Source organism: Myxocyprinus asiaticus, chromosome 13 (assembly GCF_019703515.2).
Source record: "Myxocyprinus asiaticus isolate MX2 ecotype Aquarium Trade chromosome 13, UBuf_Myxa_2, whole genome shotgun sequence".
In the NCBI taxonomy this organism is placed as follows: domain Eukaryota; kingdom Metazoa; phylum Chordata; class Actinopteri; order Cypriniformes; family Catostomidae; genus Myxocyprinus; species Myxocyprinus asiaticus.
The window spans coordinates 25897724-25914571 of NC_059356.1; the positions used below are offsets into that span (position 1 = coordinate 25897724).

At 38.3% G+C, this 16848-nt stretch overlaps 1 protein-coding gene across 3 annotated transcripts in view; it reads right to left on the bottom strand.

Moving 5' to 3' along the window:
• LOC127451031 (protein kinase C beta type-like) overlaps positions 1–16848 on the bottom strand; it is a 203671-nt gene that overhangs the window by 169310 nt on the left and 17513 nt on the right. The window lies entirely within an intron of this gene.

A 16848-nucleotide genomic window follows, 5' to 3' on the forward strand; every position in this document is an offset into this window, starting at 1 on the left:
TCACTTGAATCTATGCACATGCTGCCATATCAGTTTGCCAGTCCAGCTTTACACTGCCCTGGCACTGGCATGAACAAGGTGAATCCATCGCATACCAATTAAACCTGGCATTCACTCACTCTCTCTCACTGCCTCTCTTGCAGACATTACATAGCCTGAAGAATTCACACACCTCATCCAGTCTTCTACCACAGCGGCGCTTGCACCAGCCTTTCTGTTTCCCCCTTCCTGAAATCTAGATAATGAGAGAGAATGGCTTTCACTGCTAATGACTCTCTGGCAGCTGATGTCTGTCGCAGCCTTGGCAGAGCAGTTTGAGCTGGCTGAGAGAGAAGAGGAGCCCTGGGCTTCCTGTTAGAACAGGAGATACACGCCAGAGACACTGAGAGCACCTGCGACTCGTTCAGCCGAGGAGAATAAAGAGGTCTTCCCCTGAAGATCTGGGGCCAGAGTATCATGCCTGGTGACTGTAACTCTTGGTTGTGTTTTTAAAACAAGTTATTTAAATACACAACTGAAGGCAAATAGTTTTTTGGTAATACAATTGAAGTCAGAAGTTTACATACGCCTCATTTAAACTCAGTTTTTCACAATTCCTGACATTTAATCGTAGAAAACATTCCCTGTTTTAGGTCAGTTAGGATCACTACTTTATTTTAAGAATGTGAAATGTCAGAATAATAGTAGAGAGAATTATTTATTTCAGCTTTTATTTCTTTCATCACATTCCCAGTGGGTCAGTAGTTTACATACACTTTGTTAGTATTTGGTAGCATTGCCTTTAAATTGTTTAACTTGGGTAAAACATTTTGGGTAGCCTTCCACAAGCTTCTTACAATAAGTTTCTGGAATTTTTGCCCATTCCTCCAGACAGAACTGGTGTAACTTAGTCCTCCTTGCTCACACATGCTTTTTCAGTTCTGCCCACAAATTTTCTCTCGGATTAAGGTCAGGGCTTTGTGATGGCCACTCCAATACCTTGACTTTGTTGTCCTTAAGCTATTTTGCCACAACTTTGGAGTTATGCTTAGGGTCATTGTCCATTTGGAAGACCTATTTGCAACTGAGCTTTAACTTCCTGGCTGATGTCTTGAGATGTTGCTTCAATATATCCACATCATTTTCTTTCCTCATGATGCCATCTATTTTGTGAAGTGCACCAATCCCTTCTGCAGCAAAGCACCCCCACAACATGATGCTGCCACCCCCATGCTTCATGGTTGGGATGGTGTTCGTTAAATTTTTGTTTCATTAGACCAGAAGACATTTCTTCAAAAAGTAAGATCTTTGTCCCCATGTGCACTTGCAAACTATAGTCTAGCATTTCAGGTTATGTCGATATAGGACTAGTTTTACTGTGGATATAGATACTTGTCTACCTGTTTCCTCCAGCGTCTTCACATGGTTCTTTGCTGTTGTTCTGGGATTGATTTGCACTTTTCGCACCAAACTACGTTCATCTCTAGGAGGCAGAATACATCTCCTTCCTGAGCGTTATGATGGCTGCGTGGTCCCATGGTGTTTATACTTGCGTACTATTGTTTATACAAATGAACATGGTACCTTCAGGCATTTGGAAATTGCTCCAAAGGATGAACCAGACTTGTGGAGGTCCACAGCTTTATTTCTGAGGTCTTAGCTGATTTATTTTGATTTTCCCATGATGTCAAGCAAAGAGGCACCTCCAATCCAGTACACCTCCTATCAGAAGGTAATTGGCTAATTGTCCAAAGGCTTGACATCATTTTCTGGAATTTTACAAGCTGCTTAAAGCCACAGTTAACTTAGTGTGTGTAAACTTCTGACCCATTGGAATTGTGATATAGTCAATTAAAAGTGAAACAATCTGTGTGTAAACAATTGTTGGAAAAATTACTCATGTCATGCACAAAGTAGATGTCCTAAACAACTTTCCAAAACTATAGTTTGCTAATATTAAATCTGTGGAGTGGTTAAAAAAATGAGTTTTAATGACTTCTACCTAAGTGTATGTAAACTTCTGACTTCAACTGAATGTAGCACACAGCACAGGCACCAAGCCTTGAGGCAGAATTATAGCTAACATGAAGATTTAAGACTGGTGGAGTAAACAATTTTTCTGCTCTTCACCCTACTTCGCCTTTGTCATTCATTATGAATGTATTCCGTTTCTCTTAACTATTTGGCACTTTGCCTTGTCCTATATAAAGTGCCTATAACAGTCACAGCACATTAGGGCACCCCTTCAACACTGTTTAAAATACCTCATTTAGAGAATTGGAATGTGCAGGCAACAGGTGACTACTTTTAAGAACCTAAAATAAAAGAATGCTTTGAAGTTTTTTAACATGGTTTAGTCTTTAAATCATTTCTATACTTCCAAATAGTAATAATAAAGGAGTAGGTGTGTCTAAACCTTTAAGTGCTAGTGTATTTACTTATAGGCAGTGAAGCATTAAATGTTTTCCATTACAGGCTTTTTAGTCAAATGTACAATTATGACAATTATGAGTTACAAAACAATTAATGAAAACAACAAAAATGGAAAAGGTAACAAAAAATATCAAAACATTGTTTTGGCCTACAAATATTGCAATTTATAAATTGTTTAAATATATGACATTTAAAATGCCTGTGCCAACCTACTAATTAATGTGCCCCGACATGACTTTCATGAAAGACACATTTATCCTAAGAATATCTATAGTTTTAACCAGGGCTTGACATTAACACCCACCCACCCACCAAATGTGGGTAGAAAACAGCAGTGGCGGATAACTCTTAAAAGCCACTTTGACGGGTGCCGTTTTCAGGGTTATTCCTGCATTGAGATTCTGTGAATGTAGGGCCGTCGAAGCAAATTAAATTATATATATATCTTGCATTCAGTGCTTTATAAGCACTAAATATTCTTCTTGTCTGAAACGTGGGCACGTTTTTGTGCAGTGTGATTAAAGCCCGGTTTACGTGCGAGTGTTGCGCGAGCTATCACAGACCCACTCGTGCTATCCCATTTCTGGAGCGGGTGCATCAACTGGGTTTCCCTCATAATCCATGCTTTATAAATATGCACACTCCAGAGATAGGATAGCACAGAGATGATCACATGCTGGTTTCAACCAGGCTTCCCTCGACATTGCAGCGCAGATCACAAAACTCATGCAACCCATTAGAAGTTTTATAAAGATTGCTCTACATTACAGCGCTTTGAAGGAAGTCAAACATCTCAAACGGCTAGACAGCCTTGACATTATAAACAGCACTGACGAGGAAAAGGGGAAAACAGCACTGTGGCATGTACCAACATAAATTAGGCTACAAGACTTTTCAGTCAACACATCTTCACCCTTACTAAAATGTATCAAATTTTTTCACTGTATTAACACTAACTGGTATTATGAAAGAAATGTTACAGATTCATATTAAATCTAGTAGGTTGAATTTATTAGACTTTATTTTTATAATGACTGTGAAAGTTGTAGTTAATGTTTATGTGTTTTGGCTATTTATTTATTTTTATTATTTATTTTTTTCTAATTGACCTAACCATGGTAATGAGGAGCCATCAATGGTTTTACCTGTGGATATGGCCTTATTATTACAAATGTCACAGTTAAACAATGAAAGAACAATGGTAAACTTTCATAACATTCAGGCAAGTCCTGCACAATAGTGAATGAAGTGATATAAAGTCTGGACTTGAATTATGGACAAATTATTGACAAAGTTTTCCTCCTGTTCTATACTACTCATGTTCTGATTGGTCATGTTTGCTAAAGCAATATCACACGAGCAAGAGTGCTGTATGGTCCTACACCAGCATGGCTGTGATTATCTGCGGCCTCGTGCCTGTAGCCGAATCATAGCCGTTCTGATTTAGGGCCATACAACACGATTGCGAGTGAGATTTTGCTTTTATGCTACAGTTCAAAGAACAAGTAAATAAAAAAATTGAGGAAAAACTAAAGTCTGTCACAAAAAAACACATTTGTGCATTTAACTACTTTCTTAAGGCGCTGTCACACATATAGTCTCATGGTGAAATTCTGCGGGCGAAGATGCCTTTGGCAGACGTTGAGCAGACATGAAAACAGCAAAAATATAATTGTCAAACAGCCTTTTTAATGCTGCACTTTAGACTCACTGAGACTTAAGTTAAAAGGAGTTCAGTTAAAAACTCACCGCTAAAATGATATCCTTGTCCATTGCGAATATTCAGTGTGGCTGTTTACAAAGCGGTGCCCACTCAGAGGTCACTGCCAAACCAAGCAACTTCATATTGGTCAGCGCAGCAATTTCACCAGTCAAAGTTCACCAAACTTGAACTCGAGGTGAAATCAGTGCAAGGAAATTCTTTGCCACAGGAAGTCCGTTGCGTGAAATTCACAATCGCGCGGATTCCCATTGAGATGACTGTATTTCGCCAGCGGAATTTCACTGTGCAAAGGTATGTGTGACCGCGCTTTTACACCACGGATCAGAATCTGTTATTGCAGTTCAAAATTTGAGCACAAGCTTCTGTTACTAATTAAAAAAATGTCACTTCAGAGCTAGTACCGACAGCTTGGGCTGTTTCTCTCTCTCTCTCTTTCTTTGAGAGAGAGAGGGGGAGAGAGAGCGAGAGCAATTGAGTTTGTGTGATTACCTGCATCAGAGCGGGGGTGAATTTCTGGGTAGATCATCCTATAAATGAGCAGTGAAAGAACCCATAATGCAACAACAAGTGCCCAGCAATTTAGTCAGGGACAAATTTACTAGGGGCTTGCTTTGTAAAACAAAGTAATATGTCTTTTGAAAGTTAATTTAGGACTGAACACATTAATTATTCAGCACTGTGTGTGATCTCACTGACTAAAACAGCTCACAGAGAAGAAACCTACCTGACCTCCCATCCACTAAAAGAGCAATTCTCATGTCACAGCTCAAGAACATTACATAGTCAAATAACACAACAACAGAGAGAGACAGAGAGCAAACACAGGAGGGGAGGTCTAGCTCTGGTAGACAGGTAAAGAACATTCTTGTTTTTATCTACAGGCAATACAAATGATTGTTCGCAGAGAAGAAAAAATATATTTGATTTTCACCTTTTCTTCCTGTGGTAATAGGAGTTATGCAAGTGAGTAGGGCCAGCCTACGCGCTAAATAAAAATACCACGGCCCGCTGAGTGCTGCGTTGAGATGAGGTCAGTGAGTCAGCCGTCAATCCACAGCTGTCCTCAACTTCTCCTCTCTTACTACTCTCTCACACACACACACACACACACACCTCCTCCTTTGTGCTGCGGCCTGCAGCTAAACACTTTGAGTGCTGTAAACACGGTGTAGTGCTCTAACTATCTGTCCTGCACTGGATCAGCCACTAAAAAACAATGACATTTAAGAATACAATAAAAAATGAATCTGAATAATAACTGGGAGTAAGAGTATCGTTACTCACTACTGGCTAGTTTAGAAAGGCTGCACATGCAGAGTGCCTGTCTGTATGCTGAGGAAGCATAATCCAAAAATGCAGTAAGCTAAAAAGTTGCAATGTTGTTTAAGATATAGTAAGAAAACTTGATTGGTCTAAGAGGTACTACGCAATACATTTCAGTGAGCTTCATTTTCGGGGTGAAATGTTCACGGAGGGGCACCAAAAGCGAGTTGTGAAGTGAATTATTTTCAGCTGTAAAAGGTAGAGAGAGAGAGAGAGCGAGCGCAAACACATGAGGGGAGCTCTATTTTATAATATTTAATAAACTGAACCCTAAAAACCTAAACCTAACCATGAGTGGAGTAAAAATTGAATGTTCAAGGTACAAATAGCATCAGTGATTATGCAAATGCAATTATTTCCCAGTTTAAATGTCTGATATGAACCCAGGTCTCCAACGCTGGCGTGTATGTGTGTGTGTGTGTGTGCACGCCCTGTGACAGGACCGTGTCTCCACTCTACCCATCCTATCTGTGAATGCTTGTGCAGCCGCTTAAGTGTCTCTCTCTGCTGTTCACCACCCCCTCCAGACCACGACCCCCTGCTATACCTGTCCCCTACACAACCCTTCCCTCTGCCACTCACGCAAACAGAGAGACAGAGACAGAAATGGACAGAAGCAAACATAGATGACAGGTTATACTGACAAATTGGGACACAGTTAAAGGGCTTCAATAAAATAATACAGAAATAAAAAGAGGATATGGCTGATAAAAGCAGAAAAATGGAGAGAGAAGTTGAATAGAATAAACATAAGATATGTGGACAAAAATAGGACAACAATTAAATTAACCCTCTATTCTACCCAGAATATGTTAATATAAGCACTGAACAAGTTCTCCTTGAGTGTCCAGACCTAATAATTTTCTCTATTTTGCCAGCATAGGAAAGTACAATGATAATGTTTTTTGGACATTTACTATCACGGTATTCTTAGAAGATACAATGTGAATGTATGTAACATGGTAGAAGAATATGGTAATCATACAGTACTAGAGATGGGACAAAAAAAAATCTGCAGTGTGTAGTGCCCGCATTACCACCTCGGGTGTGCATTATTTTTCAATAATTCAACGATCCGTCGTCAATTATTCCTTACTTATGATATTGTATCGATATTCTCATGGTAAGAATACAAATTTTAGATACATTATTCACACTCATATTTTTTGGAAACACAATATTAGCACCACTCAGAAAAAAATCTGTAAAAAAGGTCAATACATTAGGTCAACATACACACTTTCTATTCAGATGAAAGAAAGAACAGTCCAGATACAATGTTCATTGCATCTTCTAAACAGTTGACAACTTGTCCAGAGTGAGGTTTGAACCAGTACCCATTCAATCTCAACAGTTAACAAGTATGGCCCACGGACAACTATGCTACAAAGTCTCAAGCTGAACACGTGATAAAGAGACATACCAAGCTGCAAGTCAGCAGGTTTTAAATGAAAATAATAAATACATTTTTGAATTTCTCTCTGCATTTTCTGAAAACTTAGAATAAGGAAGTAAAGAAAAAAATCTAAAGTTTTGTCTAAATTGACTAAGCATTTTGGACACTATGTGGCGCTGTCTCCAAACTGCTCAGGTAACCTCAGGACATGATGTCGAAGACGCATACCAATTTTCATTCAAATCTGACAATGCATTCAAAAGAAATATAACTTCAATAATAATAAAATGCAATATGGCGGAAAGGCACTATAGCTGATATGGGTAAGATTCAGTGGCGAATTCGCAGGGCCAGCAAAGCCTTCTCTGCTGGCCTAACATGCCAAATAAATAAATATTTTTTATCCTTTCATTCTCAATCACCTTTTTGCCTATGTATTTTTAATCGCTTTTCACTCTTAATTAATCTACAAACAAATAGAGACAAATGAAAAGTTTATCCAGTCAGAATTTTTTCCTTGATGCTTACAAGTGAAGTGTGACAACTGTTTCACAAATCACCATCAGGCCTTCAGAATTTCTTCAGAATCCCTCAACAGTGCAAATGAATGTTCAACTAAAGTCAGATTGTCAGATTCATCAGCCAATCAGATTGATTTATTTGTTCTTGGTAGGTGTGATCTTAAGGATATGTCCCGGTCGAGGCCTTCTAGCTGGCCTTGAGTGACGCAATCACGCTTTACGTGATGTACGTAATTCAAGAGCGAAAAGCATAAGATCAAGCTGTCTGACGAGTCAGCTGTCATCACTGCTGGTATTGCCATTGAGAAAGAAAGCCTTATGGATTTAAAAACCTGAGATGTTCTGCATGATCGTGTGATTGCTTAATTTCTTAAACAGGAAAGGAGGACTGATTTTCACTTCAAGTAAATTGGTAAGTGCTTTTTGCATTGTTATAGCAACATCAGGAGTTTTCTAAGTGTAAATTAGGCTGATTGAGCATTCAGTGTCGGATCAAGTTTTGAAAAGTAGTGCTGCATTCCATTCAATTCAGAAAGTCGGATTTTACAACATCCTACTAGGAAAAGTGCAATGGAATGCATCTTGAAGTCAGAATTACAACTTGTAGGCTCGTGCAGAAATTCTCAACTCCGAGATGCCGAGATGCAGGTGCATGATGTCACACAAAACATGTCGATGTTTGAGTTCATTTCCACATTACATGATATTAAAGCTTGTTTAACAAACACCTGCAAAAACAGGTGTATAAAATATTATAATCTCTTTTGATAATCGTACACCTGAAGCACAAATGCTAGTGCTGCAGAACTGTTTATCAGTTGGGTTGCTAGGAGACATCTCTAATGAGAGTCAAACCCCTGCTAAGCTAACGGGAGCATTGCAGTTTTGTTTCCTTAAACGTCATCTTCCGAATATCGGGGAATGGAATGCACTTATGGTTGGAGATATCAAGTAGGAATATCCCACATCCAACTTGAATGGAACGCAGCATAACCGTGTACCCTGACGAAACAAAATTTATTGCAAGCAACATTTAAATTGCAAATATTATTAGACAGATTTTTCCAGGTATTATGGACCTCCTTGGTAGATTCATAAAAATTATGATTTTTGAATGTCTGTTCGGGAGACGTTCATTTCACAAAACAGACATGCTGCAGTTAAAATTAGGCTTGCTTGAGCATTAAGTGTCGTTTCAAGTTCTGGCTTTCGTGCGTGGACATGTTTTTAAAATGTCAATTGGTATTATTAGTTAGCTGTGACATAATGTATGATGTATGTATGAACTGTGTTTTCTTAATGGCATGAATCACACTGAAGTCCTAGACTGTAAATGCACGGCCCGCTACTGGTAAAACTGGTATGCTTGGAATCCTCATGATCCAAGGAATCCATAAACACCCATAGGTGGCAATGTCTCCAAACTGTGCAAGTACCCTCAGATCATGGTCCTGATGAAGTAAACCAAGTTTCATTTCAATATGACAAACCATTGCCAAGATATAGACTTACATCTATGTTTACAACAACCTCGTTAACTTTGTGTTAACATAACTTTTCAAAAAAATGGAAAATCAAAATTCTGTATTATTTATTCTGTGCGGCTTGGTCTGGAAATTATTTGGAGCCATAGTTTGGGAAAATTATCTCAAGTTTAAAGTATCAGTAGGGAAAAAGTATAAATGACATATTTCAAAATGGCGGCCACTGTAATGAGAGGAGTTTTAATGTAAGGGGTCCATTTGAATCATCCAGAGTATAGTAATCACATTATTGCAAATTACTGAGAGTAATTTTGTTTCTAGGACAAATGGTTCACAAGATACACACAAAAGAAAAGTGAATTTTTGACATGGTGGTGGACCTATAGATTTTGTCCTAGAGACAGCAAATTTTGTGTGGGGTCTATCAGTGCTTGAAATGGAAGAAAAATAGTGCAGGTACTCTCCATGTTAGTATTAAATTAGATAATTTTGTTTTTGGTAAAGGATACTCAGAGACCGCTTTTGTTCACAAAATATGTCTATTTAAAAATAAATAAATTTGGGGGTTACTATATGGCAGTGATCCTCATTTACTTTCTTCATGGGCTTGATTATCCAGATGAAAACTCAATGGGGGCCAAACATTTTTCCATATTTTTCTTATCTAACATTTTCATTGTAACTAATATGTTAACATGAAAAACAAAACACTGTTAATATTATATGTCTGTTTACAATAAAAATGTCAGGGGTAATTAATTCATATTTTTTAAGGTCTGGCCATAAATTCCTTTTTAAGATCTGGCTAAAGAACCAAATTGACATCACACCCCTAAATAACCAATAGGTTTAGATTAACTTTACTTTGAAAATAAAAACATAAAATGCAGGATTATTGTTTATGAAAACAGAGGAAGAACATTTAGATCTGCTAAAGTCTGTATATCTTTGACAATATTGACCCACATAAGAAAACAATGGCAATCTAACGCAGAATTGTGTTTTTAGATAAAATAATGGAAAAATGAAATGCCTGTTCTTACTTTTTCTCTATTATCCGCCCATTCAGAAGGGGAAAATGTGGTACATATGGTGAATTTGTGCAGCTAATCATTGGTAAACGGAAAACAAACTGATTTGACGATGTTCGTGATTGAGAACTCTGACACACATCTGATTATAGAACCAAACACAATCAGGATATATGCATGTATGCAGGATTAATTACGCTTCACTTATCACTTTTAAGGAGCACGACTGACCCTGAACATGAACAGATGAGACACGCCCGTTTATCACTTGAAGAATGGAGAATAAAAGCAAACGTTTATGTGCATTTTCTTTAAAGGTTCGGTTTTCATCATCGATTTATCTTTTGTTGAAAGAGGTTGTGCAGCTGACATCACTTCTGTAACAGCTGTGAAGTATTTTTTAAGTCTGTAGTTTTGACTGCACCTGCTAAGCAATTTGCATGAATACATTTTGACTGAATAAGACACGCTAAAATGTGCTCACCTAAAAGTTGCTTGTTCATGTTTTAAAGAGCAGTGTAAATGAACTAAGCCCAGACAAGATTAAACACGCGCGCTCTGGTCCGGAACTTGACCACAGATCGTTTCAAATGACCGCTGCTGCTGCTGTTGCACGTGCCGCTGAGTGTTGTTAAACTCACCGCTGAGTTTTATGCAGAGAGCGCTCGGATGTTTAGACTGTGATGCAATTTTATCAAAATCCACTGGAGGGTCAGATAAATTGGAGGGCCACATCAAATCATCCATTGTATTACATTAAATAAAGATATTACATCGTACTGGGGGACTCTGGGAAGTGGTGGTATGCAAGAAAAACTGAAAGTACTCTGTAGACTAATTAGAGAAGTGCAGGTACTGCGTACCGGTGAGTACCCGCCCACTTCAAGCACTAGGGTCTATTAATGCCCACCCCTATCAGTGTGCCAAATTTAATCATTTTCATAGACTCCCACTGGATGAAGAATAATTATAATAATACTAACGGATACTATAGGGGCTATGCCACTTCGTGACTTGGCCCCTAATCATTGCATAAAGCATTAAAGTCCAAAGCAGTTTTGAATCACAATAATACAGAGAATTACAACATTATTGTATTGTAACTCAGATGTAGATATGATTCCCAACCTTATTTAGTACCATGGTATTACCATTTGATACAATCATTGTATCACATTAGTAACCACATTAAGGGAAGAGAGAAAGAAAGAGAGAGATTGGGAGAGCGACAGAGGGAAAGGGAAACAATCTACATCTAATCATGCACTGTAACCTTAAATCAAGCCACAGATCTCAGCTCAGTCCTTTAGCACTAATCTGATGACATCACTATGTCTCAGCAGTGTTCAGCTACAGTGAGTAGGATGGCCAGAACAGCTGCTTTCGACAAATCATGTGAGCTCTATCTACAGCCAGCAGTGGCAAAGGCCACAGTAAATAACTCATTATGAATAACACTGTGCTGATCATTGATACTGAACAGCATGAAAAGAGATGGGTCATGCATTTGTGTGTGTATGCACACATTAATAGACTCAAGTTAAAACAGAGAAGTGATCTCGCTTTCAACTCATCCAGACTCATTGGACAGCCGAGGACATACCACACAGATCTATGCTGTGATTCACTGTACATGTGCCAAACTCGGTCCTGTTTAAAAAACAGCTTAGACCAACATAAAATGGTTTGTTGGTCTTAGCTGGTTTAAGCTGGTCTCCCAACCTGGTCAAGCTGGTTTAGCTTGTCTCCCAGCCTATCCAGCTGAAAAAGCCCAAACCCCCTCTAAGACGAGCCATTAAGCCAGCCTGACTGGCCGGGAGACCAGCTAAGACAAGTAAACCATCTTAGGCCAGTTTAAGCTGTGTAAGCAGGGAGTCTTTAAAACTTTAGAAAATATTATCACTATAATGACTGGATAATGAAAGGCGTAAATGATCTGCCATAACTGGAAATGCTCTTGGTCACAGATTTATTTAAAAGTATATGAATCAAGCACGTACTTTTTTTTATGTAATTGATACATACACGTGCGAAACGATCTCATGTTCGTGAATGATGAATAATCAGAGAAGCTAAAACTGAAATTACACTTTAAAACCACCAAAGGGAAGTTAAATATACAGTTGAAGTCAGAAGTTTACATACACCTTAGCCAAATACATTTAAACTCAGTTTTTCACAATTCCTGACATTTAATCATAAAAAACATTCCCTGTTTTAGGTGAGTTAGGATCACTACTTTATTTTAAGAATGTGAAATGTAAGAATAATAGTAGAGAGAATGGTTTATTTCAGCTTTTATTTCTTTCATCACATTCCCAGTGGGTCAGAAGTTTACATACACTTTGTGAGTATTTGGTAGCATTACCTTTAAATTGTTTAACTTGGGTCAAACTTTTTGGGTAGCCTTCCACAAGCTTCTCACAATAAGTTACTGGAATTTTGGCCCATTCCTCCAGACAGAACAGGTGTAACTGAGCCAGGTCTGTAGGCCTCCTTTCTAGCACACGCTTTTTCAATTCTGCCCACAAATTTTCTATTGGATTAACGTCAGGGCTTTGTGATGGCCACTCCAATACCTTGACTTTGTTGTCCTTAAGCCATTTTTCCACAACTTTGGAGGTATGCTTGGGGTCATTGTCCATTTGGAAGACCCATTTGCTACCGAGTTTTAACTTCCTGGCTGATGTCTTGAGATGTTGCTTCAATATATCCACATTATATATATCCTTCCTCATGATCCCATCTATTTTGTGAAGTGCACCAATCCCTCCTGCAGCAAAGCACCCCCACAACATGATGATGCCACCCCCATGCTTCACGGTTGGGATGGTGTTCTTAGGCTTGCAAGCCTCACCCTTTTTCCTCCAAACATAACATGGTCATTATGACCAAATAGTTACATTTTTGTTTCCATAGACCAGAGGACATTTCTCCAAAAAGTAAGATCTCTGTCTCCATGTGCACTTGCAAACTATAGTCTGGCTTTTTTATTTGGAGCAGTGGCTTCTTCCTTGCTGAGCAGCCTTTAAGGTTATGTCGATATAGGACTCGTTTTACTGTGGATATAGATACTTGTCTACCTGTTTCCTCAAGCATCTTCACAAGGTTCTTTACTGTTGTTCTGGTATTGATTTGCACTTTTTGATTTGCACCAAACTACATTCATCTCTAGGAGGCAGAATGCATCACCTTCCTGAGCGGTATGATGGCTGCGTGGTCCCATGGTGTTTATACTTGCGTACTATTGTTTGTACAAATTAACGTGGTACCTTCAGGCATTTGGAAATTGCTCCCAAGGATGAACCAGACTTGTGGAGGTCCACAATTTTATTTCTGAGGTCTTGGCTGATTTATTTTGATTTTCCCATGATGTCAAGCAAAGAGGCACCTCCAATTCAGTACAGAATTATCAGAAGCTAATTGGCTAATTGTCTAAAGGCTTGACATCATTTTCTGGAATTTTCCAAGTTGCTTAAAGCTACAGTTAACTTAGTGTATGTAAACTTCTGACCCACTGGAATTGCGAAATAGTCAATTAAAAGTGAAACAATCTGTCTGTAAACAATTGTTAGAAAAATGACTCATGTCATACACAAAGTAGATGTCCTAAATGACTTGCCAAAACTATAGTTTGCTAATATTAAATCTGTGGAGTGGTTAAAAAAAGTATTTTTTTTTTTTTAATGACTTCAACCTAAGTGTATGTAAACTTCTGACTTCAACTGTACTTTGGTACACCACTTTTGAGCACTGACCCAAAAAACAATTCTATTTAGCTGGAATCCCAAGAAGCAGTGATATTTGGGACAGTGTATCCACAAGACTGACAAAGAGAGAGAGAGAGACAGATGGACAGAGAGAGACAGAGAGAGAGAGAGAGAGAGTCAGGGGTAGTCATGTTCTTTGAGGCTACCCATTTCTTGTTGCCTAGCAACTGCTGCAAGCAGTAGTTCTATGGGTTAAATGGGTTTGAGGAGCACTGCAGTACTATAACTGAAGCCTTCTCACAGCTCTTGCCGGTCATTACCTCAACAATCACCATCTACTCAAGTCATATTTACTGTCATTCAAGGCATACCGTATAATTTCATTGTTATGCTGTACGTATGCATACATAGTGATACCTATGGCATCATTGTGAGGCAATTAATAAAAAGTAAGACAGTTATGAATCCTTGCATTTTCGCCATTTATTGGAACTCTAAAGAGCTCATCATGTAATCAGAGAAATCTGCAGAATACAAAGGCAGTGTGGCTATTTTGGGAAAGGTGAACAGAATTCAAACATTTGGGGAAGAATTTAAGATTATTTATTTATTAATACTTTATTTCTTCTCTATCAAAAATAAATAACATCAGTGAGAACATTTATGTTAAACCACTAAAGCTTGTCAATGTCTTAAAGTAATAGCTGTCTGTCATCATTTACTCACCCGTACTTTGTTCCAAACCTGTAGGACTTTCATTCTTCTGTTGAACACAAAAGATGATGTTAGGTAGAATGTTTGAAATAGACAGTCTCAGTCACCATTTACTTTTATTGCATATTTTTTCCATACTATAAAAAGTGAATGGTGACCATGGCCAAACATTTCTTTTTGTGTCACACAGACGAGAGAAAGTCATACATATTTGGAACATGAGGATGAGTAAATGATGAATGTTCATTTTTGGTTGGACTGTCCCTTTAAATTCAATTCTCATATTGAAGTAAATGGAAAGCTTGCATATGCATATTCCCTGTGTTCTACAGGCCCAATTGAATTGCTGGTCAGAGGGAATTCACTGCATTAACATTGATTAGGCCCATACATTACCATCAATACCCAGTAAGGTCAATATTGAAAGAACTTCAGCTGTGGTTCAACCAGGTCTTCTAAAAAGGGGTGTACCCTGACCCTCAAGCATTTCTATGTACTTCCAAAAAGTCTGAATCTGGCTCAGTTGGTTCATAAAAGCTCCTCATATTATGAATGAAGCCATTGTGACTAATAAGACCAATGAGCAGCTTCAACCATAAGAGGCAATTAGCCTATCATTGAGGCTTAATGGATCCATTTAAGATGTGAATTTCAAGAGTTTCCAAGAGTGACTTTTAATTTTCCCCCAACACTGTTTTCTTGGGAGTATACTTTGTGCAACTTGCCTTGAGTTACTTTTGAACAAACAAAATAATTGGTAGAAGCATAGAGGACCTACATTAGTCAATAATGCAATGAATAACTAGAGTATAACAACCTTTGCATTTCCTGAAGGAAATACTTGTGCATGCATGGCAACAAAAAAGTGTTTTAGGTAAGTTTTAGGCTTTAGTTCTCTGTAAATGAAGTAAAAAAACATTTTAATATAAAGTTTATATATATATATATATATATATATATATATATATATATATATATACAGGTGCATCTCAATAAATTAGAATGTTGTGGAAAAGTTCATTTATTTCAGTAATTCAACTAAAATTGTGAAACTCGTGTATTAAATAAATTCAATGCACACAGACTGAAGTAGTTTAAGTCTTTGGTTCTTTTAATTGTGATGATTTTGGCTCACATTTAACAAAAACCCACCAATTCACTATCTCAAAAAATTAGAATATAGTGACATGCCAATCAGCTAATCAACTCAAAACACCTGCAAAGATTTCCTGAGCCTTCAAAATGGTCTCTCAGTTTGGTTCATTAGGCTACACAGTCATGGGGAAGACTGCTGATCTGACAGTTGTCCAGAAGACAATCATTGACACCCTTCACAAGGAGGGTAAGCCACAAACATTCATTGCCAAAGAAGCTGGCTGTTCACAGAGTGCTGTATCCAAGCATGTTAACAGAAAGTTGAGTGGAAGGAAAACGTGTGGAAGAAAAAGATGCACAACCAACCAAGAGAACCGCAGCCTTATGAGGATTGTCAAGCAAAATCGATTCAAGAATTTGGGTGAACTTCACAAGGAATGGACTGAGGCTGGGGTCAAGGCATCAAGAGCCACCACACACAGACATGTCAAGGAATTTGGCTACAGTTGTCGTATTCCTCTTGTTAAGCCACTCCTGAACCACAGACGTCAGAGGCGTCTTACCTGGGCTAAGAAGAAGAAGAACTGGACTGTTGCCCAGTGGTCCAAAGTCCTCTTTTCAGATGAGAGCAAGTTTTGTATTTCATTTGGAAACCAAGGTCCTAGAGTCTGGAGGAAGGGTGGAGAAGCTCATAGCCCAAGTTGCTTGAAGTCCAGTGTTAAGTTTCCACAGTCTGTGATGATTTGGGGTGCAATGTCATCTGCTGGTGTTGGTCCATTGTGTTTTTTGAAAACCAAAGTCACTGCACCCGTTTACCAAGTAATTTTGGAGCACTTCATGCTTCCTTCTGCTGACCAGCTTTTTAAAGATGCTGATTTCATTTTCCAGCAGGATTTGGCACCTGCCCACACTGCCAAAAGCACCAAAAGTTGGTTAAATGACCATGGTGTTGGTGTGCTTGACTGGCCAGCAAACTCACCAGACCTGAACCCCATAGAGAATCTATGGGGTATTGTCAAGAGGAAAATGAGAAACAAGAGACCAAAAAATGCAGATGAGCTGAAGGCCACTGTCAAAGAAACCTGGACTTCCATACCACCTCAGCAGTGCCACAAACTGATCACCTCCATGCCACGCCAAATTGAGGCAGTAATTAAAGCAAAAGGAGCCCCTACTAAGTATTGAGTACATATACAGTAAATGAACATACTTTCCAGAAGGCCAACAATTCACTAAAAATGTTTTTTTTTTATTGGTCTTATGATGTATTCTAATTTTTTGAGATAGTGAATTGGTGGGTTTTTGTTAAATGTGAGCCAAAATCATCACAATTAAAAGAACCAAAGACTTAAACTACTTCAGTCTGTGTGCACTGAATTTATTTAATACACGAGTTTCACAATTTGAGTTGAATTACTGAAATAAATGAACTTTTCCAC